Genomic DNA, 27,379 nt, shown 5'->3' with positions numbered 1-27,379 from the left:
CCTAAGAGCATTTAAAGATATAACTAGAAGAAGGAGAACAGACACATGAAAAATGGAACATATGTCATTTCTATAATAAACTAGGAAACTATTTTCTTCACTGATGGAAGTGGAAGCACCACTTTTCTGGATGGTAATATTTCAGGCCCCAGTGTTCCATATTAGGAAGTGGAAGTGGCACCAAAGAAAGGAATAGTAGCTGGACCAATCATACCCAGAGAAAATCTGTGCTGGAGGAACCTTGTTGGAGGGGGGTTAAGGACATTTCATGATAGCTAAGAGAAGATGATAAATGAGTGGAAGAAAAATCATAGGTAACTTTATTCTCTCTGTCTTTTAAAAAGGTATGAAGAGAATAAAAGTAGTTATTAAAGTGTGTCTACTCCTTATCTCTATAAAATCTTTATGAGAATAACACACACATATTGAAGGTATCAATGATGAAACTTTGAGAAGGAAACAAGGCTTTCACACCATTTTCTCTAGCAAACCACATCTTTACAGTTTTGCAATTCACAGAAAGGTTGGCTGAAATGTACAGAGAAAACAACATTCTACTGTGTTTTTTGTTCATTAGTCTCGAAAAAGCATTTAACTTGGCAGAAAAAAAATCTAGTCTTATATATGTTCCTCCACCATGATGTCTCCTCTGCTTAAGTTAAGCTATTAGGAGATTTCTTGCCAGACATAGCCACAGTCCTCTAAATATCAATATCAATACAATGTTTCAGTGGGATCTGTGGTCGCAACAATATGGATATTCCCTCCATCCCTGCAAATCCAGATGGAAGGACTCTTGCCATCTGGCCACCCAGACCAGCCAGTGCCACTAGACCACTGCGACTGACCCAGGTGTAAGTCTCTTTTCTCCATACCCCACCTAGCAGAGCATACCCTTTCTTGCTGCTGGAGAGGGGGTATTGAAGACTGTCCAGAAAAACACCCCTTTACTTGATCACATATTCTGATTCCTCACCCTCATCTACTTCCCTCTCCCCCTCCCTTGTCCCTATGCCTTCCCATCATACCCTCTGAAACCCTTTTTATTATTAACAAACCTTCCTTCAGGTCAGACTTCTTCTTTCTAGCTCCTTCCATCTTTTTGCCATCACAGAAACTTGGCTCCTCCCAGGAACACTGCATCTCTGGCCACTGTCTCCCAATACTAGGTTCAACTTCTCTGATTCTCCTCCTCCACACTGAGTCACATGGAAAAATAGACAAACTCCTTGCTCCTTCAGCAACTTCCAGACCCATCCCCTTCAGTCTTTACTCAACAACCTCTCCTGCTTGGAGGTTCATTCTTTCTAGATAAATCACTCTGGCAAGATCCAGGTGGTGGTTATCTATTGGCCCCTAAGTCATTCCCTCTCAGTTACAAGGAGTTTAGTTCCTAGCTCACAGACTTTATTTACTCCTGACCTTATGCTTAGGGCTTTCAATATCCATGTTGATGTCCTTTCAAACACCCTGATTTCCCAGTTCCTCAACCTCCATAATTCTCATAAGCTTCACTTTATTACACCTTATTCTCACAAAGGGATGGGAATAGCTTTGATCTCAGCATGCACAAATGCTACACCTCCACCATCCAGAACCCCTTCCTAAAACTATTCTTTGTCTCGACTTCAACCTCCAGGAGGGGGTAAACCAACCCAAGCTGGAAACAGAGCATTCTAGTTAGAACTATGCTAATCAGTACTGAGGTCAGGTCTGTGAGTGACCACTGCATTTCCAGCATGGAAAAGATAAAGAAACCTTGTCTGAAAAAAAAAAAAAGACAGAATTGTGCTGAGTCCACTACCAATTGATGTGACTTAATGTCCAGATACATCCTATTTTTTAACTCTTGCGTGATTCAAACCTCTTTTTTCTATCTCATTTCATCCCCTTCCTTTCAGAGGATTTCATCTCTTACTTTTAATATAAAAATTGAAGGTGTCATGAATTTTCTCTTCTTCCTAATTCTATACCTCACTCCCTCTCAACATTATCCTTATTCTCTATCCTTTGTACCAATCTCAGAGGAAGATGTGGTCTTTCCCCTTCCCAAAGTCAACCCTTTTACTTATGCCCTTGGTCCTATACCCTCCCATCTTGTCCACAAACATGTCACTTTAAGCTTTTGAATTTCCCATTATTATTATTTATTTATAATTAATTTTATATTATTATTGTTGTTCCTTTTATTAATTATTATTTAGGTTCCAGCTCTGTTGCTCTGTTGGGTACTGACATACCCAAATCTCTTCTATCTTTACAAAAAAGCTATTCACTTGATGCTACATGCCCTGTCCCCTTCCAGCTATCATATCTTTCCCCTCCCTTTCACAGCCAAACTCTTCTATCTACACTCATTGCCTCCGTATCCTCACCTCCCAGCTCCTAGCAATTTACTTTCTGACCTGATCACTCAACTAAGACTGCTCATTCTCTCTTAATGGCTCAATCTAGTGCCCCCCTTTTTTTTCAGTTAACCTTCTTAACCTCTCCAATGCTGGGCTATCACTTTTCTTGTGGATACTCTCTCTCCTCTTTGTTTTTATAACACTGTTCTCTCCTGTTTCTCCTGTGTGTCTGCAACTGCAGTCGTCTTTGTTGGATACGTATATAAATGCAGCATAAATATAAAGGGAATAAACATGGACAGTATTTTGTAGTAGTTAAAAATAGGTAGTTGGGGATGGGGCACTAACAGTTGAGGGGATCAGAGAAAGCTTCCACATAGAAGATGGTGTTTGACCTGCATCTGAAAGGGAAAAAAGGGACTCTGAAGCAGAAGTGAGGAGATAGTGCATCCCAGGCATGTGATATGGGCAGAGCAAAGGACCAGATATGAGAGATGGAATGTTATGTGTGAGGAATAGAGAGAAAAGGTCAGTTTGGTTGGATCCCCAAGTACAGGAAGGAGGATACTATCCAATGAGGCTGGAAAGATAGGTTGGGTCCAGATTGGGTATGGCTTAGAAAGCAAAACAGAGAAGTTTCTAGAGGCAATAGGGCACCATTAGAGTAGATCAGGTCATATAGTCAGATCTGTGCTTAAGAAAAGTTACGTTCACAGCAGTGTGTAGAATGGACTGGAGTGGTGAGAAACTTGAGGCATAGAGACCAACTAGGAGGCAGCTGCAGTGATCTAGGAGAGTGGTAAGGAGGGCCTGAACTAAAGTAGAAGCTGAGTGGTGTTAGGGGGATCCCCTGAACTTGTCTTTTTGAGCTGCCATATTTTTCAGAAACACTGGACTCAGAGCACACAGGAGGCCCTGAAAGTGCCAAAGACGAAGCTCCCCCTGAGCTGACATATTTTGTTGTTGTACCCCAAGCTGGACTCCCTGTGTGTCCTTGAGAGGCAAGATAGGTGCTAGCCATCTGTGCCAGACTGGGATACTACTTGTGCAGTTGGGGTCTTCTGCAGATAAGGGAACCCTCCTATCTTCATAGTTTAGCAGTTCCTAAGGGAAGAGAATATGGCTTTTGCTGTTGCCCTGCTCCTCCCTGTGGGGAATTTTTTTAGTGTCCTATGCCCTTGATAAACTGTTCCCCCTACCATATAATACCCCTTACCCTTGTCCTTTTGTCCTGCTATTATAAAAGCGTAAACTTCTGTAAAAACTTTGAGCCCATTGGGTTCCTATGCATGTTCATTTCTCTTGTAATAAAGTTGGCTTTCATGTAAGTCTTATGATGTTGTGATTGCCTGTTGACATTTGGTGGCAGTGGTGGGCTATGATGAAAAAGGTGACTCAGACTGGCCAAAGGGTTCAGATGCAGGGCTCCATACCAGCATGGGGAACTGTATTGGATCTCTGGTTTGGGGAGTTTCACTTCTCCGCTCATATCTTAGACTCCCCTCTCTTTGGGTTGAGTTCCTCATTACAAGAGAAAGCAGGTTGTCCATCTGTAAAGGGGACAAAGGCAAGGCCTTTTTGGTTTATGTTTAAGGTGATCCCAGCCAATATGGATTTGAGAATCCCATTTGGATAAGTGGACTGGATGTTTGGATAAAGGCTATCCTGGCTAGGACCAACTAAGGTAGCAGCTGAGTAGACAGAAGGGGTCAGACACAAGAGACAGTGTGGAGGTAGAAAAGGTAACATTTGAAAGGATTTAGATATATATTATGAGGGAGATTGAGGAGTAGGTGATCATGCCAAGGATCATGCTGTGAGATACTGGAAGAATGTATCTCAATAGGAATAGGGAGGCTTAGAAGGGAGGAGGGTTTAAGGGGAAAATTAATGATTGTTTATTACAGGTGAGGTAGAAGAAACACTAGAAAATCACTCCAAGTTTGTGAACTCAGGTGACTAGAAGGGGTAGGTTTAGGTCTGGGGAAGATAATAATAATATAGCCTCTATGGTCTTGGATTCAGAGTTGTAGGTGCTTACAAGACTTCTAGTTGGAGATATATAACAAGCAGTTGGTGAAATGGACCTAGAGTTCAGGAGAGACCAGGGGTGGATATGTGGGTCTGGGAATCATCTGCATAGAGGAGATAATTGGAGCTGGTATTATGTTGGTTGCACCAGGCCCCTATACATCGTAGAGACTTTTTAAAGGATTCAGCTTGGTAATTCACACAGGAAAAACCAAGTGGGTGAAGAATGCCTATTGTCTACATTATGATATGCAGTTGAATGGACCGTCCACAGAGTTAGTCCATTAGGATACCTATCTTGGACAGACACTGCAGAAGGATAATTAGCTGGGACTAGAACAGAACAGAAGAGAGCAGGCTAGATTGCATTTGGGAAGTTATGCAGTGCTTTCAACGATCCCAAGTTGCTCCTTGAAATAAAACCAAGTCTTTAAATACCAATAATTTTTCCAGTGATGGATGTGAATCATGGAATGCCACAATCTCTGAGGGATAAAAAAATGCTGGAGATGCAGATGGTAATAAAGAGATATATGGTGGGTGCAAATAAACTGAAGCCTATTACCAGTGATGACATGTATGCAAGAAGTTAGGTAAAAGCTAGTATACAGAATATATATGATTGGACAAGGGTGTAAGCTGGTCACTTAGCAAACGCAAGGGCTGACAGAGGGATAGTCCAGTACAAATGGTACCCACATGATGCTATAAGACCCAGAGAAGGGTCTCCCATGCATTGGAAGGCTCCTTTCCCTCTCCCCTGCCCCCAACCATGAAAGATTTATGGGAAAACATGGCCAAGAGTTATGAAGGATGAAGGGCTGGGGATAGAGGCACATTAGCAGAGTTGGAGGAAGTACCCACATTGATGAGATCTTATTACCATTAAATAACTGAAATAAGAAGTAACATTATTGTCAAAGAAGATAAAAAAGGAAAATGCCGATTGTAGGAGGAAAGAGGGAGGACACGCACAATAATCTTGCAGGAGGACAGACTCCACCATTGATAGAGCTGTGAATTGGTCCAATTGATCTGGAAATCAATTTGGGATGAGTCCCCTGTCCCACCAACACTAAATAGTTCATACCCTTTAATCCAATAAGAGCACTACTAGGCAAATGAACCAAGGGGATCAAATACAAAAGGAAAGAGCCCATGTGTGCCAAAAGTTCTATAGCAGTACTTCTTGGTATAGCAAAGAACTGGAAGCAAAATGGATGCCCATCCATTTGGGAATGGCTGAGCACATTATGGTATGTGAAAGAAATACAAAATTATTGTACTGTAAGAAATGACAAATGGGACTGATTTGGTCTGGCAAAATTTGCATGACTTGATGAGGAATGAAATATGCAGAACCAGGAGAACAATTTATGCAATGATTTCAAGAATGGAAAAGAAAATAACTTTGCAAGACTTAAGGACTGTGATCAATGCAATGACCAATAATGGCTCAATAATAAGGCATGCTTCCTACTTCTTGGCAGAGAGATGATGGACTACAAATGAAGCATGATATACATTTTCAGGCACTGTCAATGTGCAAATTTGTTTTTCTAGACTACTTAAACACAGGAGAGCTTTTCTGGAGTGTAGGGATGGGGAAGGGACTGTACAAAAGAAAAAGGAAGAAAAAAAAGAAAAATACATAAGTGAAATATTAAAAAATACAGAGAGCAGAATGAAGCTCAGAAGGGGATACAGAGAAGCAGAGAAGTTTCAGTACCATTATGTGAAATGGCAGGACGTTACTTAAAACTAGGATCACCCTATACATAATTAATAAAAAACTGTATATAATAGAAATTCAGTTTCATGTGGAATCCTTTCTTTCTGTTCTTTGTATAATGAAAGGTTGATGATGTTTGTTAAATTCATAATAAAAAGCAATATAATAACACATTTATATAGCACTTTAAAGTTTACAAAGTGTTTTACTCATAAAAACACAGTGAGATTGGTCGTTTCATACCAGGAGACTGACATTCAGAGAGGGAAAGTGATTTGTCCATGGCCATATAGCTAGTATGTAAATATGTAGTATGAGGGAGCCAAGATTTTAACCTACTATATCCTGATTCCAACTCTAGGCTTTTTCCACTATATTATATCTATCAATCAGTCAATCAACAAGCATTCATTAAACAACTGCTCTGTTATGACTCTGACATGATAGAGGCTGGGGTGACACAAAGAGAAAAAAACTGAAAGGATCCCTACTCTCAAGGAATTTACATTCTATCAATGAGCTCTTTTTTCTTTTGGATCTCACTCTCCACCCCACCCCCAAATACCTAAGGCTCTGCAAACTCTTCCCATTTGGGTTTTCATTGCCAAGACTACCAGCCACAGCCAGTTCGCCAACATTTCAATCTGAGAGAGGATCTTTGGGAACCAGTTATGTTCTAGAAAGAACTAATTTACACCTCAGGTATCTTGTGACATACAGAACAGATGAATTTGAAACAAGTTGGCTGTAAAGCAAAATTCTGTATAGCAAACCTCACTTTCTTAGAGACTTCCTTTGAAAGTGGGAGGTGAGCTCCCTGGGGGCAGCAGCAAATGCTTTCTTACCCATACTGACAGCTTATTCTACTAGGCTGTGGGTTTCCAACTTGTCAATATGTAGAGTGGGCTTAACGCCTGGAAAAGTTTCTTCAAAAAGTTAAATTAATTTACTTTTAGTGGGCTACATATACATATTAAAAGGTCAAAATGCAGCTAGGAATATAATGATCTGGCCCTCTGGTCCTATCTTTTAATTGCTTACTCAGCTTCATTTATATAACTAAAGTAATTTTGGGGTTTCCCCCAAAACTACATGGGGTGAGATCCATAAAGTTCTGTGGCATTCTCATGGCACAGTTCCCTGAAATAAGTTTGTGAGGAAGGAAAAAAACACATTTTTTAAGTATCTCCTGCATGCCAAGTACAATAACCCTGGTGGCTAGGTGCTAGTATTGTTTCCATTTTTACAGTTGAGGAAACTAAGACAAAGGTTAAGTGACTTGCCCAGGTTAATACAGCTAGTGTCTTGAGGCTGGATTTGAACTTGGGTCTTCCTGAAACCAGGCACAGGGCTAGGTTTCAACCTAGCTAGGTTTGGAGGCACAGTTTCCCAAATCAGAAATTTGGACTCACAGGGTATTTCTAACTCTAAGTCAGAGTGAGGACTTCGATAGGGGTTAACCTAACTTTGGAGAAAAAAAAAAAGGCGGGGGAGAATGTGAAAGCAATGGACTAGTTAGCTGGGACTTATTTGTGTTTTAGATGACTTAGTGACTGGATCAAGAAATCTCCCTGGGAGAAAGGAAATACCTATTTTAGCCAAGGCTCTCTAGAAAGACACACCCTTTGCTATTGGTGAAAAGCCATGGAGAGCTCTTATTTAGTCCAATAAATGGGTTTGTTAAGGTTTTGCTTCCCCAGCAAAAACTAATTTTTTAAAAGGCTTCTGTGCTTGAAGCTAAAAGAGTAGAAAGCAGAAGAGGAAGAAAGTAGCTCCAGAACCTTGCCTTCTCTGGCCCTGAGCAAGGCAGGAATCACAGGATCAGCACGAAACAGTGCCAAGCAGAGACTCTATGTCATACCTACATGCACCACATAGATTCTGCAAAGCTGGCAGAGACCTGAAACCATGAAAGACATAGTGGGATCTGCAAGGTGTTATCACCAAAAGACACCAATGGTCCTTCTTCCAGACTTTTTCCTCTTCAGGCCATTATGTCAGAAGCATGAGTTGCTTTCCTACTTGTGTGTCCTGGTCACACACATTCCCTACAAGTGTGTGGCTACTCTTCACACGGAGGGGGTTTGTATTTGTAGAAGTAAGTGTCCCAGGTCAAGGGGAGTACAGTTTTATTGTTACATTTGTTATTCCATCTCTTAATTCTGGGCATTTTCACCGATTATCCCTCATGCCTGGAAAGCCCTCCTTCCTCAATTCTGCTTCGTGATTTTCCTCACTTCTTTCACATTCCAGCTAAAATCCACCTTCTATAGGAAGCCCTTCCCAATCCCCCCAAATTCTAGTGCCTTCCCTCTGCTGATTATTTCCAGATTATCCTTTTTGTAGTCTATCTGGACATCGTTATTTGCATGTTGTCTCCCTCATTAGACTGTGAACTTGAAAACAAGGACTGTCTTTTACCTTTCTTTGTATCCTTAGCACTTAGCATTTATCCAGTTATTTTTCAGTCATGTCCAACTCTTCATCACCCCATTTGGAGTTTTCTTAGAAAAGATACTGGAGTGGTTTGCCATTTCCTTCTCCAGCTCATTTTATAGATGAGGAACTAAGGTAGACAATTAATTGACTTGCCCAGAGTCACATAGCTAGTAAGTGTCTGAAGCTGGATTTGAACTCATGAAGATGAGTCTTCCTGACTCCAGGTGCTCTATTCACTGCACCACCTGATTGCTAGCTCTTAGAAAAGTAGGCATTTAATAAAATGCTTGACTGACTGATATTTTCTTAAAGGCCTTTGATTTGAATCATGTATTCCAACTAACTAGTAAAGGTAAGCACATCCATGGAGGGCTCATGAAATATGGTTTTATGGGGGTACAGACTTACAGACTACCTTGAATCTGGGGTAGGCAGCCTTGTTAGTTGTGAGATGGGGCCCAGGTGTGCCCTCAGGTACTATAAGTCGAAATTCTCATTGAATTCTGTAAATCTTTGGGGTGTTAGGTAAGTCAATGTAGTAGATCGGAGGAGGGAGGATATAGGATTTTTGAGGTTTCAGGTCAGAGGAGGGAGGGATGGAGAAAAGGGGAGAGACAGAGGGGGAAGGAAGGGGAGAGAGGGAGGGAAAGGGACAGGGAGAGGAAAAGAGAGAAAGAGAAAGGGAGAGGGGGAGAGAAGGGGGAGAGAGGACAGAGAGAGAGAGAGAGAGGAGGGAGGGAGGGAGAAAGGGGAGAGACAGAGGGGGAAGGAAGGAGAGAGAGAGAGAGAGAGAGAGAGAGAGAGAGAGAGAGAGAGAGAGAGAGAGAGAGAGAGAGGAGGGAAGGGAGGAAAGGAGAGAGGGAGGGAGGGAGGGGGAGGAAGGAAGAGGAGAAAGAAACTTTACTGTCACTGGCCTACTTGCCTAATTTGGGTGAGAACAAACATGGCTTCTGGCTTCTGCATTCTCAGAAACCAGTGGTAGAGGAAGGCAGGGGAGGAAATGAAGCGAAATGTGTTTTACTCAAACTTTACCCACTCTGCATGACTCAGTTCCGATCTTTGAAGAGGAAGCAGGTGAACTTCCCACTCCCCTTCTCAAGCACACATACATGCAATCTCTAGCCCGACAAAAGGCACAAGCTGTATTTTGGCCATTGAGCAGTCGCTGAGTCAAGGTTCTATGGAAAGAGAATAGATCTACTTCCTGATGGAGGAGTTCATGACCACAGGGTTATGGCCTTAATTTCCATTTCCTACCTGCAGATGGAGTTCATGGTGATACTATTTCTGCTACTGTTTCTAGAAGTCACTGGTTTGGGAATGTCCACAAATGCCCGCAATATGGATATCCCCCTATTGGCCATCTGGATCCCAGGCTGCTACCCTGTCAGAAGAGGCTCACATATGAAAAGGCAGCGTAGATTAGTGTCAAGAGAAATGGGCCTGGGGACGGCTAGGTGGCGCAGTGGATAGAGCACCAGCCCTGCAGTCAGGAGGACCTGGGTTCAAATCCGACCTCAGACACTTGACAATTTATTGGCTGTGTGACCCTGGGCAAGTCACTTAGCCCCAAATGCCTTACCAAAAAGAGAGAGATAGAGATAGATAGAGAGAGAGAGAGAGAGAGAGAGAGAGAGAGAGAAATGGGCCTGGAGGCTCCCAGCTCAAACCATAACTTCTTTCTCTCTGTGTAACCCTTTACTTCTCTGGGCCTCAGTTCCCTCAACTGTAAAATGAGGGGACTGTATTAAATTGGCTCTAAGGTCCCTTCCAGCTGTACATCTATAAGCTTATGTGTATATCTCTCTCATTATGCTAAAGAGGAGTGCTTAGTAGTGCCTGGAACATGGTGGATGCTTAATAAATGTTGACTGGTTAGTTGGTTGATTGATTGAAAGCAGTGGAAAGTTGTTTTTTTTTTTAATTATAATCTAGGGGGCGGCTAGGTGGCGCAGTAGATAAAGCACTGGCCCTGGATTCAGGAGGACCTGAGTTCATTGGCCTCAGACACTTGACACTAGCTGTGTGACCTTGGGCAAGTCGCTTAACCCTCATTGCCCTACCAAAAAAAATTATAATCTATAACCTTCCTTTTCTCCCATTGACAAAGATAAAAATAATGGTATTCTTTAAAATAGTATTTCGCCATACACTTTTCAAAGTGCTTACATGTGTCTTAGTTCAAATCTGCTTAAACCTTCAGAATTTGAGAGATGGTGAATCAGACTCATGCAGATGTCCAGTTTTTATCCAGCCTTGTAGAATGAGGTCCAACAAGTCTGACAGCTGTGATGGAATGTTTGACTTTCCAAGGATGGCTGTAGAGTTCTCTGTGAAGGGCAAGATCCCACAATCTCCTCTGTGACTCCCTACTGAGTTCATGTCCAGATTATAGTGGTAACAAGGAGATGCTGGTAATAGTCACACTGGGTGGGTACTGTTCTCAGCACTGATCTCTCTCTGGATGTTATCAAGAGGGAGGAGTGGGAGAGAGAGGGGAAGAAGCATGAAATTATGGTGCAAAGGGCAGAAAAACAAGACTGGAGAGGAGATAATGACTCAGAACAAACAATGAGACAGAAGAAAATCAGCAAGGGGGAGCTGACTTGGTCTAGGGTGGAGGGGAAAGGGTGAGAAGATCAGAACATTCAAGCCTAATTCTTTGGCAGGCCCCTCTGAAAAGGTTCTGAAGTCTCCTTGAGCTCCACAGAGCAGCCCCCAGGAAGGACCATGTAGATACCTTTTTTTTTAAGCCACTGACTTGAGGGCCACAACTCCAGGGCCAGAACAATGGAGATGAGGGGTGGGGGGGAAGGGAGGTAGAGAGACATAGGGAGTAGTGTCTGGCTAATTATATGGGTCAAATACATTACCAAAAAAAAGTCTCAGTATACAGATTATTTCAAAAGCCTTAGATAATGCCTACTTATCTGAACAGTACTGGATAAAACCAAACTCCAGTACAAACAAAAGATTCCTAGAGTTAAGCAACTGGACCCTGTGATTTCACTGGAATAGGGAACTTCTTGAAAGGAAATTCTCTTTTTTCAATTCAATCAGGAACTGCTCAACAATTTATAGTCTTAGACAGTTACCTGGGGCACTGAGAGGTTTAAATGACTTGCCCAGAATCACAGGGCCATCATGATTCAGAGTCAAGACTTGAACTCAAGTCTTCTTGGCATCAAGGTTGGCTACCTATCCCCTATGCCATACTACATTCTTGACCAATGTATTGCTCCATTTTATTCTAGTACAGGTTAGATACAGATATCGAAGGCATCAGTAAGTTGATAGCTAGATAAAGCATTTAATAAGCACTATGTGCTAGGCACTGTGCTAAACATTGAAGAATATAGAAGCAATCAAACAAAATGCCACCCTCAAGGAGCTTAACTTCTAATGGGGGAAGGCCGCACAAAAGGGGTTCTGAAAGCAAGGGTGGATGTGTTAGTGCTGTGATGCCACTGCTGCTGGTAGGGAAGAAGAAAGCCCTTAGGGGGAAGGGTGCATGAGGAGAGAAGGGAATGGGCAAGGAAGACAGGAGGGACTAAGTGCCTATCTCACTCAGTGGAATGAGGTATTCCCAGCACTGTTCATTCTCCAGTGCCTGTTTTAAACCTTGGCCATGTGTCTTCTCAGAAGCTGTGACATAACTGAGTTCAAAGAGACAGTGTTGGGAAAGACATGATAATACATTGTGGAAAGTCAGGGAGATTGCTAACTTTGAACAAATAATTCAACAAGAAACACTAGTGCAGCGCACCCTCTGTGTAAGGCACCATGCTAATTAGCAAGGAGCCAATCGACTCCACTGCCTTCTAATTCAGTCATTTGCACACACTGTATACCTTATGTATACCTGTTTGAGTACATCAGGAAAGAGATTCAGGGTTGGCCCCACAGGTTTTTCTTTCTTGTTTTCAATGGCTTGAGTTTACACTGTCAAAAATGCCATTTTCCCTCTATTGCCCTAAACTCAGAGTGAGCCCAGTTTGCTAAAAGGGCTTTATGCTGCAGGTTCTCCTACTCTGTGTAAAGTGAGTGAGTTGTCTCAAGTGGTAGTGGGTACCCTGTCACTAGAAGTGAAGACAACAGGGAAGCTGTAGAGGTGGCTCCTGTTAATGTATGTGTTGCCCTCCGAGGTCCCCTCCTAACCCTGTTATTCTATGATTCTGGGGCAAGCTGTGTGTGAACTGCAGTTTCCCTTTCCTTCAGTTCTGAGTGGCTCTCTTATATGCATGATACCTATATAATACCTATATATAATAGCTATGTTCTTCCCTTAAAGGAAGAAAAGAAACTCCAGGAAGAGAAAGCAACACCATCAGCCAGAGGGCTGCCAGAAACAGAAGGGAACTCCTCCCCTAGTCGTGAGTGACCCTTGTGCCAGAGACTCACCAATTCTGTTCCCCTTGTCAGAATCCAATTTCACACTTAACATTGTCACGATTACTGTCACTTAAAGCCCTGCTCCGCTTTACTCAGTGGGTCTCAGAGTGTTTTGAAGATGTTTCTTCCTGGTAAAATGGAAAGTCTTGGAAAAATGGAAAACTCTCATTTTTCCTTACCAGTGAAGTAAAATGCCATCATTTAGGGATGGAAAAGCAAATTAAAAAGTCACCACTTAATTTGGGGTCTGATTGCCACAGGACAGAAAATAATAATAATCACTCTTTCTAGACTCTCTTCATATCACTGTTTCTTAGACTGCTGCAGGGAAAGAGGCCATCTGCTGAGATGGCAACATCTGGGCATTATCTAACCTTCCTTTCATACCAATGAAAATCTTCAGAGTGGAGAAGAAAACTCCCACATAGATATTAAATAAATGCCATTAAAAACAACTACTATAACCCTTCAGCAATTAATTTTCAATAGCACTTTCATATAGAGCCAAGGTTGATGCAGCAAGGTATAGCCATGACTTATCTAGTTCCAAAGGTGAGTGAGCAAGAAAAAGGCAAAGTGAGCATTAAGAGGGATGGAAATTTCTCAGGGAGATTTAGGTTACTTCCATCCATAAAAGGACTTCCCACAGGAAGGGTGGCTTGACAATCCCAATAGTCATCCTCAAGGACCCAGGAAGTAGCCGAAAGGACTTTTACAGAGATATTTGTAAAGTGCTTAGCACAGTGCCTGGCACATAATAAGTGCTTAATAAATGCTCATTTCCTTCCTTCCTTCCTTTCTATAGTATTTGCCACCAGAGTGGCTTAAAGCTCCTTCTTACTATTGGAAAGGATTTAGAGATGGGAGGGAAGCGAGTGAGCATTGAATAAAACCCTCTCATTTTTAGATGAGGAAACAGGCTGAGAGAGATTAGTTGACATGTTTGGCAGAATAGAGCAGCAGAATCCTTATTGGGATTTGAACTCATGGTACTCGTAATAACAATTCTATGGTTTTTCTACTACACCTAACCCTTTTTATCACATCAGTCTGGGTCATCAAATAGGTGGTGAAGAATATCACAGGCCCTCCCCAGATGTGATAAAGACCTTTAGAGCCAGGGTGGTTTTTACACCTTACTCTTTGTAAGCTACTCATCTCTCTCTCTCTCTCTCAACTTGTGCTTTGCTTCTTTTTAAAAAGAAAATTATATTTCCATCTCTAATTCCCCATTTTAAAAAGAATTATTATTGTTCAGTTGTTTTCTTGGCAAAGATACTGGAGTGGTTTGCCATTTCCTTCTCCAGCTCATTTTACAGATGAAGAAACTGAGGCAAACAAGGTTAAGTGACTTTCCCAGGCTCATTCAGCTAGTAAGTATTTGAGGCTGGATTTGAACTCATGAAGAGTTCAAAGAATGAATAAATATTAACTTTATCCACTGTGCCACTTAGCTGCCCTTTTATAATAATGGCTGGCATTTATGTAGTTATTCATGTTTTGTAAAGTACTTTATATTACTATCTCATAAGTGCTTTATATTATTAATCAATTTAATTCTCACAGTAATGATGTAAGATAGGTGTTATTATTATCCTCATTTTACTGAAGAAGAAACTGAGGTTCAGAGGGTAACTCACCTAGAGCCACATAGCTAAGAAGTATCTGAGACAGGATTCAAATGCAAGACTCTAAGTCTGAGTCCAGTTCTGAACCCATTATGTCACATGGTCTCTCCAAATGGCTTAAATTATCTTTCCCTGGCTCCAGAAATGATGACAACTATTGAAGGAATGAGATTTAGCTGAAACTCTTCAGCCTTGAGTTTCAAGGCCATCTCTAACCTGGGATGCCCTATGTGTCTATTTGCCTACCTGGCCTCTCTGATCTTGAATCCTGCCTTCTTTAGGAGAACGTTCCAGTGTCCCTTCTTTCTGAGATTCCTTTCCATTTACATGGTATATATCTTCAATGCGCATAATTAATTTGTATGTTGTCTTTCCCATTAGAAAGTGAACTCTTGGAGAGCCAGGACCTTATTTTTGCCTTTCTTTGTATCCTTGGCACTTAGCACTGTGTGCCTGACACATAGCAAGCACTTTATAGATATTAACTGATCTACTGACTGACTGATCTACTTCCGCCAGTCTCCCCACTGACTCACAAACGTGCCTTGTTTGTTTCTACCTTCTGTCCTTTGTTCATATTGCTCTTCCTGCTCTGTCCTCTTCACTCACCCAAATTCCACTCATCCTTCAAAGCTCAACTCAATCGAATCCATGAAACTTTTCCTCATCATTTCAGTCTTTATTAATAGATTATGCCAAATTGTGTGTATGTCACACAATTCAGAATTTCATTCGAATCCATCTTAGGTTGTTCCTTATCATTTCACATATACAAATTTGATCGCTGCCACTAGAGTATAAACTCCAAGGGCAGAGGAACCATGTCTTACACTTCTCTTGTATTAACTGTAGCACTTAGCACAGGGCTGGGCACTTCACTGATACTTAAAGTGTTTTTACAAAATCAGAGAATCATAGGATTCTCTAGATCATCTTATCTGGATGTGGGGAGAAACTTGTCCACAGTCAGACAAGGCAACAGATAGATCTCAGGTCCTTTGACTTGAAATCCAGCATTCTTTCCACAACATCAACTGCATGTATCACCTTCTGCCTAGGATGAGTCATTTGTGTACATGTCTTATTCTCCTTATTAGACTACAAGCTCCTTGAGGGCAGGAAATAGATAATTCATTTTTTGTTTTCTCAAAAGAGACAATGTATGGTTCACCAAACAGTACACTCAGGTAGGCTTAAGAAGAACCATAGAGATCACAAAATACTGAATTTTTTATATATGAAGGAAATTATGCCTCAGAGAGGGTTGGGCCTTGCTTGAGGTCTAAAGCACATTACCACTACATCATGCCTACTATTCAAGTATTGTCTCTAACATCATAAGCCTCTCTCAGTCTCATTTTCTTCATCTGTAGAACAGGGGTAATAATACTTGTGCAGAGGCCTTGTGGCCTTGTGGGGAGAGACTTGGTCATTGAGTTAGGAAGGCCTGGGTTCAGTTCTTGCCTCTGATACATACTGGCTGTGGGATCCTGGGAAAGACACTGTCCTGGTACCTCAAGCAGCATTGTAAGACTTGAGTTGCACAGTAGGGGCTGATCTGTATTGGGAGAAGGAGTTCTCTTTGTCAATAAGATCACAAGTCTTCCCTTCCCGTAGATAGGCGTTATTAAGCCTGAAGTCCTTAGAGAGATTTCAGGGGTCCTCTGAACTTGGTTGGAAAAAAAAAACCAACCCATCCTTATTTTCACTATGATTGGCTTCCTTTGTAATCCCGCCTATTTCATTTCATGCATTTAAAAATATTATTCTCAGAAGGGGGCCTGTAGGCTTCACCAGACAGCCAGAGGCCCACAACATAACGAAAAGTTTGGAACCCCTGCCCTTGGTTCAGAGTTCAATCCTTAAGTTCTATCCTAGAGCCAAGGAACATTTAAAACTACTCTCCACTTGGACCTGGTGGTTCTGAAAGAACAAATCATTGAGTACTAGGATACAGTTCCTCTTTCCCCTTGGCCTATCAACAAGGCTGTGCTTGCTGTGCCCCAAGGATGGCACTGTCCCAGCTTCCTTCCCTCAGTAGTCTCTCTATCCAATGCCAGGACCAGCTCATGGAGGGCAATTGGCAGGGCAGGTCATATTTACTCAGCAGACAGGACCCAAATCACAAGGTCTTGGCAGTCCCTCAGGGCTGACGTGTACAATACAATGCAATTCCAAGGGCCAGCAGGATACAACTAACTTCCCTGGCTGTTTGAGCCCAGATGGAAATCACAGGCCCTTAGATAGCCAGCCAGTGGGAAAAGCTAGAGCCAACCCTGCTCACAAATACCAACACTCAGCTTGGGGCTAGGTTTTGGGTGTGGCTAATGAGCAGTAGTCACTGGGAAAGAAGCAGCTGGGACTTGGTTCTTTTGAGGAAGACACCTGGGGTGGGGGGAATGCACTGTTTGTTTATATCTAAACAAGAAAAGTGGCAACTGAGTTAATTCAGGATACCGCAACTTGAATTACCAATGATCTGGACCTAGGGGAAGCAACATGGTGCAGTGGAAAGAGTTCTGGGTTTGGAGTCAGAGGAGCTGAGTTCAAGTTCTGAATTGACCCAAATGTAAACTATCACCATCAATGCCCTATAGACCCAGCCTGAGAAATGAGTAGGTGGCCTGGAGGATGTACACATCTTGATGAACAGAGAAGTCCTCACCTCTCTGTCTCACATCCTCCATTTGTCCAAGGGACTGTTAAGATCAGGTAGCTCAACGATCTCATTTTACAGGTAAGGAAATTGAGGTGAATTTGAAAAGTGAATCAACTTGCCCAGTGTCAGTGAATTGTAGTGAATTGGGCAGAAACTAGACTTCAAGTCCTCGGATATTCAACCTCAGGGGCTTTCTACTCTCTCTTGTTGAGGTGATCCCATCTTTCCCCTCCATCTCTCCCTGGAGGCCAGGGAAGAGAGGTAGGGCCTTATCTATTAAGAACTCTTTTCTGGGGCAGCTGGGTGGCGCAGTGGATAAAGTACTGGCCCTGGAGTCAGGAGGACCTGAGTTCAAAGCTGGCTTCAGATACTTGACACTTACTAGCTGTGTGACCCTGGGCAAGTCACTTAACCCTCATTACCCCACAAAACAAACAAACAAAACAAAACAACAACAAAAAAAGAACTCCACATGGAGGTGGTCACAGGACCACAAAGTATTAGAACTTCAGAATTCAAAAGGACCTCTTCGATAGTCCAGTTCAACTCACCCCTAAACAAGAATCCATTCTACAAGCAAAAGGACAATTGGCCATTCATCTTCTGCTTGATGACCTCTAGTGAGGGGTAAGCCATTACTTCTGAAGGCAGCTTACTGTATTCCTGCATGGTTTAAATTGTTGGGAGTTTTTCCCTCCTCCTTGCCCTATCAAGCCTCAGTTTGCCCCTTTGTAACTTCCATCTATTGCTCTTAGTTCTGTCCTCAAATGACAGCCCTTCAATAGGTAGGAACATAGCTATCGTGTCTCCCATGACCTTGTGCTCAATGCTAACAGGTGCAGATTATCCCATAAAGGCCCTGGGTTTGATTTCTCTGGGAAAACCCCTAACCTCTGCTGTATTGTCCAAACTCTGGTTATTGATCACGTTTATCCATCAGTCAACACGCATTTATTAGGCCTCTATTATACACCAGGCACCGCGCTAGGAACTGGAAATAAAAGGATAACAATGAAATGGTCCCTACTTCAAGGAGGTTATATTCTGCAAAGTGGGCCTGCCCTAAAAATGCTGTGTGACAATATAATCCTCCTTAGGCTCTACAATCTACAGGTTTGGTTTTTGACGGAAGACTAAGCATGGGGGGCAGACAGGAGTCTTATGCTGTCTGCAAATCATTTGATTCACCAGACAGGTTGTGGCATCACTGACTCATGGGGGAAGGAAGGACAATTCATTCTACAATGTGCTTTGAGACTGTAGTGGCCAAGGACTATGTTATAAATCATGGATGTTGAGTGGGAGTCACTTTTTAGCTACTACCTGGAAGGTGAGGAGGATAAATAAAAGGCCCCAGTGGTTTTCCTTTGACCCTAGACTTCCATGGCTTTGAAGTCTAGATAGAATTTGCATTTAACCATCCTATGACCAGAACATATGGAATGCAAAAGCACCCTGTACACTCCTCACTGACCAAAACTACATCCCCATGGAATGGATTACTCATCCAGGGCCAAGATAAGGTTGCCGTTTTCAGATATTTTTGCCTCAAAGCCTACAATTTTCCCCGCAAAGGGCCATGTACTAGTGCCATAGGGGTGAGTTTCTTTATCTGAAACCGGATTCCTCTTTTCTGTCTCCAAACTGTGAAGGTAGCCTTGTTCCCACATGACCTAGCCTCCCTAAACCCTTGCCTTAGGGTTGCAGGACTGGGGACTCTATCAGCTTTTCCCACTTCTCATGTAACTTAAGTCTATTAAATTACGTTAATAAGTTATAGACCCAGGCTCTCTTATTCCAAATACTGTGTTTTCCCCACTATATCATATTTCCCAGTGCTAGATACTAGAGTACAATAATTACAACCCAGACTGCTCTCAAGGAGCTTACAATCTAATGTTTGTGTGTGAGACACAAAGAATTATGATACAAGAAGAGAAAGAATCGTAAAGGAGAGGTTTAGGTTAATTGTGTTGAACATCCAACAAAGATCAAGAAAATCTGTTACAGAAATTAGGATGGTATGAGCAGAGGCCCCTGACATGAATCAGGGCAAGAACAGGAACATAGAGAAGTCCAGATTGGCTGGAACATGGAATATGTGAAGGGTTACTAGTAGGAGAAAAGACTGGGCAGGTAGGTTGGAGTCTGCTTGTGTGGGGCCTTAAATGTCAAGTGTTTATATTTATATATTATCTCTATTCCATAGACAATAGGGAGCCACAGAGGGTTTCAGAGAAGGGAAGTGACTTCATCATGATAGTAGTGCATTAAGATTAACCTACAGTGTGTGAAGGATGAATTGGAGCAGAACAGACTGGAGAGGGGAAGATGAAGGTGGAGACTGTTAGGGAAGTCAAGAAAAGAAGAGATTAGGTAGGGTCAGAAATAGGATAGCTACAGTGACACTGGAGAGGAAGAGCTAATGGGAGAGCTATTATGGGAGTAGAATCAATAGACTTGGCAAGTGATTGTATATAGGGGGTAAAGGAAAGGGAAGCATCGAAGATGACTCTAACCTCATGAAGATGGAAGGATGGTGGGGCCATCAATTGAAATGGAGAAGTTAGGGGACAAGAAAATTAAAAGAATGGGTAGCTCGGCCTGGGGAGAGGCTAGCGAGCAAAGCTGTTATGGGGGAGACACAAGGTGGGGAGCAAGGGACAGAAGAGAGGTCAAGAGGACTGGGAAGAGGGAGCAGAGGGTGGGGACTGGGGTTCGGGGAATCAGAGGACAAAGTTCAGAGGGCACACGAGGAGTGTTTCCCCAGCATTGATACAGAACCAGATCTGGGTTCAGCAGCACCCAACACAATGGCAGAGCATCTCTGGGATAGGAATGGGGACAAGAAGATTAACTTGAGGTAACTCCCTAGGGGAGAATTGTGGCAGAGACAGGGGCTTTTTACCTTATCCCTTCAGGATCCTGGATGGATTGCAATTGACCAGTGTTGGCCCCAGGCTAGGCTGGGCCGGGCTGGGCCGGGCCGGAGACAAGGAAGCACGGCGTCAGGAGCAGACCCAACTCTGGGCCGGACAGTCCCAGGGTGGAACGTTCAGACTCCCCAACATTCCACCCACCCAGGCTTCGCCTCCGCTTCCTAGCCAATCAGAGTCTCTACCCGTGGTTAATTTGAGCCCCACCCTCACTCGCCACGCCTCTTTCAGGGAGTATCGGCCAATCGGTGCTCGCGGGCCTGCTAGGGGCCTGAGTGGGGCAGGGCTAAGAGGACCTTGGGTCCGTGATAGTGCGGGGCAAAATTGGGCTGTTTGGAGGTTCGGGGCTGCATTTTTGGGAAACTGACTGGGCTCTCTCCCGTTGTCTCAGAGTTCTTCAAAGAAGACACCCCTAATTTCCTTTCTCTCGCCTTCAAAACCCCAAGGGCAGGCGCCCATGCAGAGCACACCCTGGAGTTTTTGCAGGCCGTGTAGTTTTTACCGGTATACGTATCTCCTATAAACGTCCCCTCTTAGCCTCCCTTCATCCTCCCCCGCCCCCCCAGAGGGCGGGACTGGGAGCCCAGAGAAAGGAGGCGGAGCCAATGTGATCTACGTGCATTTCGATAGTTGGGTGATGCAGGTAGATTCTTTGGCAAAACTAGGGATAGTCACTTTTAGGCTTCGAAAAAGAACTTCTCAGCCCTTGCCTCCCCTCCACACAGTATTCCTTCTCTCTGTGTGTGTCTCTGTTTCTCTCGCTGTCTGTTTCTCACTATGTGTCTTTCTCTCTGTCTCTCTTTCTCTTCCCCCCCCCCGCCCCGCCCCCGTGCCTCCAGTAATTCTGCTCAGAAGAGAAACTTACAGGCATAGTAACGTGTCCCCAAGATTTTCTGAGCTCATTCCCTCATTTCCCCCTCCAGGAGTGATTCCTGAGGTACCCATGTGGAAACCTGCTCTTTCACCCTAAATAAGGGGAATTCCCTCCCTTGAGGATAAAATGCCAGGCACTGAGTAGTGGGAAATTTAGGCAATCCTTTTAGGCTCCAGAGGGGACAGGACATAGGATCAATAGGATTTAGGGAAACACTTCGTCACAGGATCAGACGTTGAAAGTCAGAAGGGTCCTTGGAGGTCATCTAGTTCTATCCCTCCCATTGCAGACCAGGAAACTGAGGTCTAGAGAAGCTCAGTTACTTGTAAGTACATACTGTAAATGAGGCGGGGTTTGAATTCTGGTCTTCTGTTGTGCCCCATTACCTCTTGCCAATCCCCCTACACCTTTTTATAGATGTGGAACCTAAGGCCCAGGAGATTAAGTGACTCGTCCAAGATCCTAGGATAGGCCTAATTAGAGGTTAGGCCCTCTAGATTTCCACTTTCCTGTGATGCCTTAGTTCCCCGTTGGCTTTTGTCATAGACAGGGCAAAGGGGGAAAAGGAGTCAAGAGTAAAAGGGGAAAAAAGAAAAAGGAATTTCATGTCTTCTTCCCTTCAAAATTTCTCATTTATAGGATCTAGAATATTTAGAACTTCCTTTCACTTTCCTAGGGCAGCTAGGTGGCAGGATGGATAGGGTGCTGGGCCTGGTGTCAGGAAGATTCATCTTCCTGAATTCAAATCTGGCCTCAGACACTTACCAGCTGTGTGACCCTTGGCAAGTCACTTAACCCTGTTTGCCTCATTTTCCTCATCAGTAAAATGAACTGGAGAAAGAAATATCAAGCTGCTCCAGTTTCTTTGCCATGAAAATTCCAAATGGGGTTACAAAAAGTTGGATACATCTGAAAAACAACTTAACAAATGCTCTTCCTACCACATTAGATGATAAAAATCCTTGAGAGAAAGGTCTGTGTATCTTTGTATCATAGGATCAGATTTAGAACTAGGAGGGACCTTGGATACCACTGAAGGCAACTCCCTAATTTTACAGATAAAGAAATTGAGCCACAAAGGGGTCAAGTTACTCAGGGACACATAGCTAGTATCTGCGGAACCCAGCTAACCTTGACTCTAAAACCAGCACTATTGCCACAGTGCCTATCCATGGGACATAATTATATAGAGTAGACATAATAAATATGTCAAATATAAAAAAATTGTAATAAATTTGTTGAATGAATGAAAAATAGAGGGAAGTGTACTTGGCACAGAGACGTACAGAGAAGGATGGCCACCATCATCATGAACAACAATTCTTTGTTTCTGACATAATGTGTGCAGAACCTTCCCTGTGAGATGACTGAAGTGTCATGCCTTAGGAGGGAGCCCATGTTCTGTTTGGGGGATCAAGACATATATTTTAGTTATCTAAATTACTAGGCAGCTCCCATGCAAAATGTCAGTAATGCCAGTAAATGCTATAGGAGTTTGGAGGAGGCAGAGAATTCATTCTGCTAGGGGTAATCAGAGATGGCTCCACAGGAGAGTTAGCATTTGAGCTGAGACTTGAATGAATGAATAAATGAATGAAGCATTTGTTAAGTGCTTACAATGTACAAAGCACTGTGGGAAGCCCTAAGACAGTCCCTGCTCTCAAGGAGCTCACATTCTAACAGGCGAAACAACACACATGGAAGGTTTCAGCTGTAAGACAGATGTAAAAGTCCCATGGTCCTTAGGGTGCATAGGCAAAGCAGATGGTAATGCTTCTTCTTTAATGTCATTTCCACGGATAAAATTATTTCATTTTCTGATGTAGAATCATTTGACAGTGCCAAGTATCGTGGTGCCAAGAACTTTCCCTCTCCCCTTGGTCTTCACTAACTGTGACTGCAGCACCTGCAGGAGGAGTTGCCAGGTTGCATCCCTACTCTGTTGTCTCTATTGAGGTCTGAGAGGAGATAGTGGTCAAGATAGTGGTGGTTTGAACTACCTGGCACATGCTGTCTCCCATCACCCCCTCAGGGTGCCTTGTTGCTTCAGTTAGGCTAGTAGTGGATTAGCAGTTGGTGGGGATAACTGGTTACTTCTTCACAGGAGCCACATTGCTGCAAGGGCTGGCTTAGAAGCAGGACTGGTGGCCTTGGATTATGCTTAACATGAGATAATAGAGTGCCATGTGAATTGCCTGCCTGCTTTCACAGTGGGTACTGTGTGCTGGTGATTTTATGTTGCTCTTTCTCTATTTTAGGAGATGGGACCAGAGAGTCAAAGCGATCTAGAAAACTATATCTAGACATTTCATATCTGGAGATTCACCAAGAAGTATAATATCTGCCCAAGCAACGTCTGCAGTTTGGGATTTTCACAAAATGATGGAACCTCCTAAGGTATATGGACAGGATTTTTTAAAAGGGTGCTAGGTAGGGCTTAACAAAGTTTTACTTGGAGGCTTGCAATAAACACTCAGGAAGCTTCTTGCTAGAAAAGGATTGTCTATAGGTTGGGAGCAGACCTTAGTATAGAGGCTGGTGTTAGTTCCAAATTAAGGAGCAAAACCCCATGACTCCAGAAGAGACAGGGGATGAGTCAGCCTCAGCCACAAGCTATGGAAAAAGTGAAGTCTCCCAGTTTTCTTTTACCCCTTAATGTGAGAAAACCTTTATGTAGGAAAAGTTCTTAGGGACTGAGGGGCCAAAGAAAATCCTCCCAGATAGGTCCAAAAAAGGTGTCAAATTAATTCTGAGAATGCCAATTGAGAACCAGCTCAGAAGTCCCCAACAGTTACTAATTTGGGGGTAATAAATGGCAAGACTAGTGATTAGGAATAAGAAAAGGTAGCCTATGGCTATTTTTCCTCTGCTCTTCCCCTCACAAAAGTATAAAAATTAGTTTTACAAGGCTCCTGGAAACTCTGTCCCGGTGACCTTGGGTGGTTTGCTTTGTTGGGATTCAGTTTCTTCATCTGTAAAATGAGGGTCCTGAACTAGATCATTTCAAAGGCCCCTTCGAGCTGCGATATTCTGTGATTTTGTGAATCCCAGGCTACTAGGATGGACTTAAGACCATTTCTGGGTAAATTATCAGGCAGGGCTACATGAAGTGAAACTACTATTTCCAGGTAGCAACGGTTTTACCCAATTTGGAAATCTTTTTTTTTTTCCCTAACTCTACTCTAACACTGAAACTGCAACAATTTTTTCCTTCCTTCTTTTCCCTCCCCCACTGCAAAATTCCCTTTTATTGTCTTTCTACTATACCATACTGTGGAAATAATGCCAGAAAGCTGGGTTCAGTATCCTGGCTCTGGTTCTTCATAGCTATGTGACCTTAAAATGAGTCATTTCATCTTTCAAGCCTCAATCTCTTCATATATAAAATAGGTGTAATACTTGTATTAATTCACTCATTGGTCCAAGGACTATATTCATGTAAGCTATGACTATTATTACAGAGTCAATATTGATTCTTTTCTGTCAATGGAGGTACTATGTTTATCATTCTGGAGAAGAACATGGCAAACCATTCCAGTATCTTTGCTAATAAACCCCTAACTTGGGTCACAATGGCCGAACAACATGTTATGTTATCAATTATGGTTTTGTGTTTATTGACACCAAAATGTCTCCTTCCTACATGTTTTCCTTACCAGATTTCAAGGAAACCAAAATAATAAAAATATTATTGGGGAAAAAAGCTCCCCAAACTGGAAAAATAATGGGAGATATTAAATGATAGTTAAGATGAGACAAACATAGTCTTTTCATGAACAGAAATGAGGCAGTCACTGGTGGTTCCTATAGTTATGACAATAAGAGAAATCAACTTCATTCATTACTATGCTTAGCTTTTGGTATGGACTTTATTTTTCCTAGTTACTCAAATGGGAAAGGAGGAAGAATGGGGCAAATATTCCAACATTCATGACAATTCTAGCTCCCTTCCAGTCAAAAAATTTGCAGTCCCTGCAAGTTACACTAGTAGACTTTTATTTACAGAACAAATACACAAAAGTTTCAAAATATTAGACAACAATTTGACCTACAGTTCCACACCCCTAGGAAGCAAAATGGCACAACAAAAAACATTTTCTCTTGACTTTTCATGTTTATATATATATATATAAAGGAAAAACCAAATAGCTTTACAAATGTTTCTTTACACTTAGGAATACAAAGAAACTGGGGGCAGAGCCAAGATGGCAGAGAGAAGCGAGGAAGTTGCCTGAGCTCTCCCAAGTTTCCCTCAAAAATAACATTAAATCAAGCCTCTAAATGGATTCTGAAACTACGGAACCTACAAAAGACACAGACACAATCTTCCAACTTGAAATAACTTAGAAGACTTCAGGAAAGGTCAATCTCACTCAGGCAAAAGGGGAGCACAGCACAGCACAGCACATCTCAGAAAGCGCAGCACAGCACGAAGCGGGTCTGGGCAAGTCAGCAGGAAGCTCTTGGTCACAGCAGAGCAAGTGAGGCCCCTTGATCCCAGCTTAGCAAGCTGGTGGTGCAGTAGGCTAGTTGTGAGATCCACCAGCACCAGCTGAGAGGGCAGACTGCCAGCTGGAGGGTCACAGGACAGGCAAGACTGGCCCAGGCCATCCCAGTGCCTGAAGGAAGTGCAGGGAGCAAGCCCAGGGCAGTGAGAAATCCACAATCCATAGAGGCCTCAGAGTAGAAAGCCAGTGACACAGCCCCTATTCCCCAGCACAAGAAGCTCGAAACAGTGACCTTTGTGCCCCAGGAGCAGAGCTCAACTTTAAAAAAATAAACTGCAATATGAATAAGAAACAAATAAGAGCTCTTACCATTGAGAGCTTCTGTGTTGACAGGGAAGAGCTAGCTAAACACAAACTCAGATGAGGACAATACTCTCAAATTACCTATATGTGAAGCCTCAAGAGGGAAGATGAAAGCCTTCTTGGAAGAGCTCAAAAAGGATTTAAAAAATCAGTTGAGAGAGGTGGAAGAAAAAATGGGAAGAGAAATGAAAGCAACACAAGAAAATTATGAAAAAAGAATCAACAACTTGGAAAAGGAAGCACAAAGATTGACTGAAGAAAACAATTCTTTTTTTTTTTTTTAGTGAGGCATTTGGGGTTAAGTGACTTACCCAGGGTCACATAGCTAGTAAGTGTTAAGTACCTGAGGCCAGATTTGAACTCAGGTACCCCTGACTCCAGGGCCAGTGCTCTATCCACTGTGCCACCTAGCTGCCCCCTAAGAAAACAATTCTTCAAAAAATTCATTTGGCCAAATGGAAAAGGAGGTGCAAAAGCTTACTGAAGAAAAAAATGCCTTAAAAATTCGAATTATACAGATGGAAGCTAATGACTACATGAGACACCAGGAATCAGTCAAACAGAATCAAAAGAATGAAAAAATAGAAGAAAATGTGAAATACCTCATTGGAAAGAACTGACCTGGAAAATAAATCCAGTAGAGATAATTTGAGAATTATTGGACTGCCTGAAAGCCATGATCAGAAAAAGAGTTTAGAAACCATATTCCAAGAAAATATCAGTGGATAGAGCACTGGCCCTGGAGTCAGGAGTACCTGAGTTCAAATCCGGCCTCAGACACTAAACACTTACTAGCTGTGTGACCTTGGGCAAGTGACTTAACACCAATTGCCTCACTAAAAAAAAAAAAAAAGAAAGAAATTATCAAGGATAACTGCCCTGATATTATAGAATCAGAGGATAAAATCATCATTGAAAGAATCCACTGATCACCTCCAGAAAGAGACTCCCCAAAAGGAAAACTCCAAGGAATATTGTAGCCAAATTCCGGAATTATCAGATGAAGGAGAAAATGCTCCAAGCAGCCAGAAAGAAGCAATTTAAATATCATGGAGCCACAGTCAGGATTGCACAGGACCTGGCAGCTTCAACATTAAAGGATCACAAGGCTTGGAATATGATATTCCAGAAGGCAAAGGAGCTTGGATTACAACCAGTAATCAAGTACCCAGAAAAACTGATAATTCTCTTTCAGGGGAAAAGATGGATATTCAATGAAATAGGGGACTTTCAAGGTTTTCTGTTGAAAAGACCAGAACTGAACAGAAAATTCGATTTTAACATACAAGACTTAAAACAAGTTAAAAAAGGTAAACAAGGGAAAAAAGTTATTCAATAAGGTTAAACTGTTTACATCCTTATGTAATAAGAAGATAATACTTATAACTCTTGAGAACTGTATCTATCTAGGCAGACAGAAGGAATATACACAGAGTGTATAAATATAAATTGTCTTTGGTGTGATGATAAAAAGAAAATTAAGGGGTGAAAAAAGGAGTTTATGGGGAGAAGAGGAAAGGGGAGGTGGA

The 27,379-nt window shown here is 42.5% G+C and overlaps 1 protein-coding gene across 2 annotated transcripts in view; it reads right to left on the bottom strand.

Annotated features, from left to right (window-relative positions):
• PLEKHF1 (pleckstrin homology and FYVE domain containing 1) overlaps positions 1-20,266 on the bottom strand; it is a 31,264-nt gene extending 10,998 nt beyond the window's left edge. The window contains exon 1 of one of the 2 annotated variants that reach the window (XM_043982913.1): positions 20,138-20,266. The gene's annotated coding sequence lies outside the window, so the exon portion shown is untranslated. The remainder of the gene's footprint in view (positions 1-20,137) is intronic. The other variant, XM_043982914.1, reaches the window with a different exon arrangement.
• Between the last annotated feature and the right edge of the window lie 7,113 nt (positions 20,267-27,379).

This window comes from Dromiciops gliroides, chromosome 2 (genome assembly GCF_019393635.1).
Source record: "Dromiciops gliroides isolate mDroGli1 chromosome 2, mDroGli1.pri, whole genome shotgun sequence".
Classification (NCBI taxonomy): Eukaryota; Metazoa; Chordata; class Mammalia; order Microbiotheria; family Microbiotheriidae; genus Dromiciops; species Dromiciops gliroides.
The sequence above is the reverse complement of the archived record's forward strand: the minus strand, read 5'-3'. Positions and strand labels throughout refer to the sequence as shown.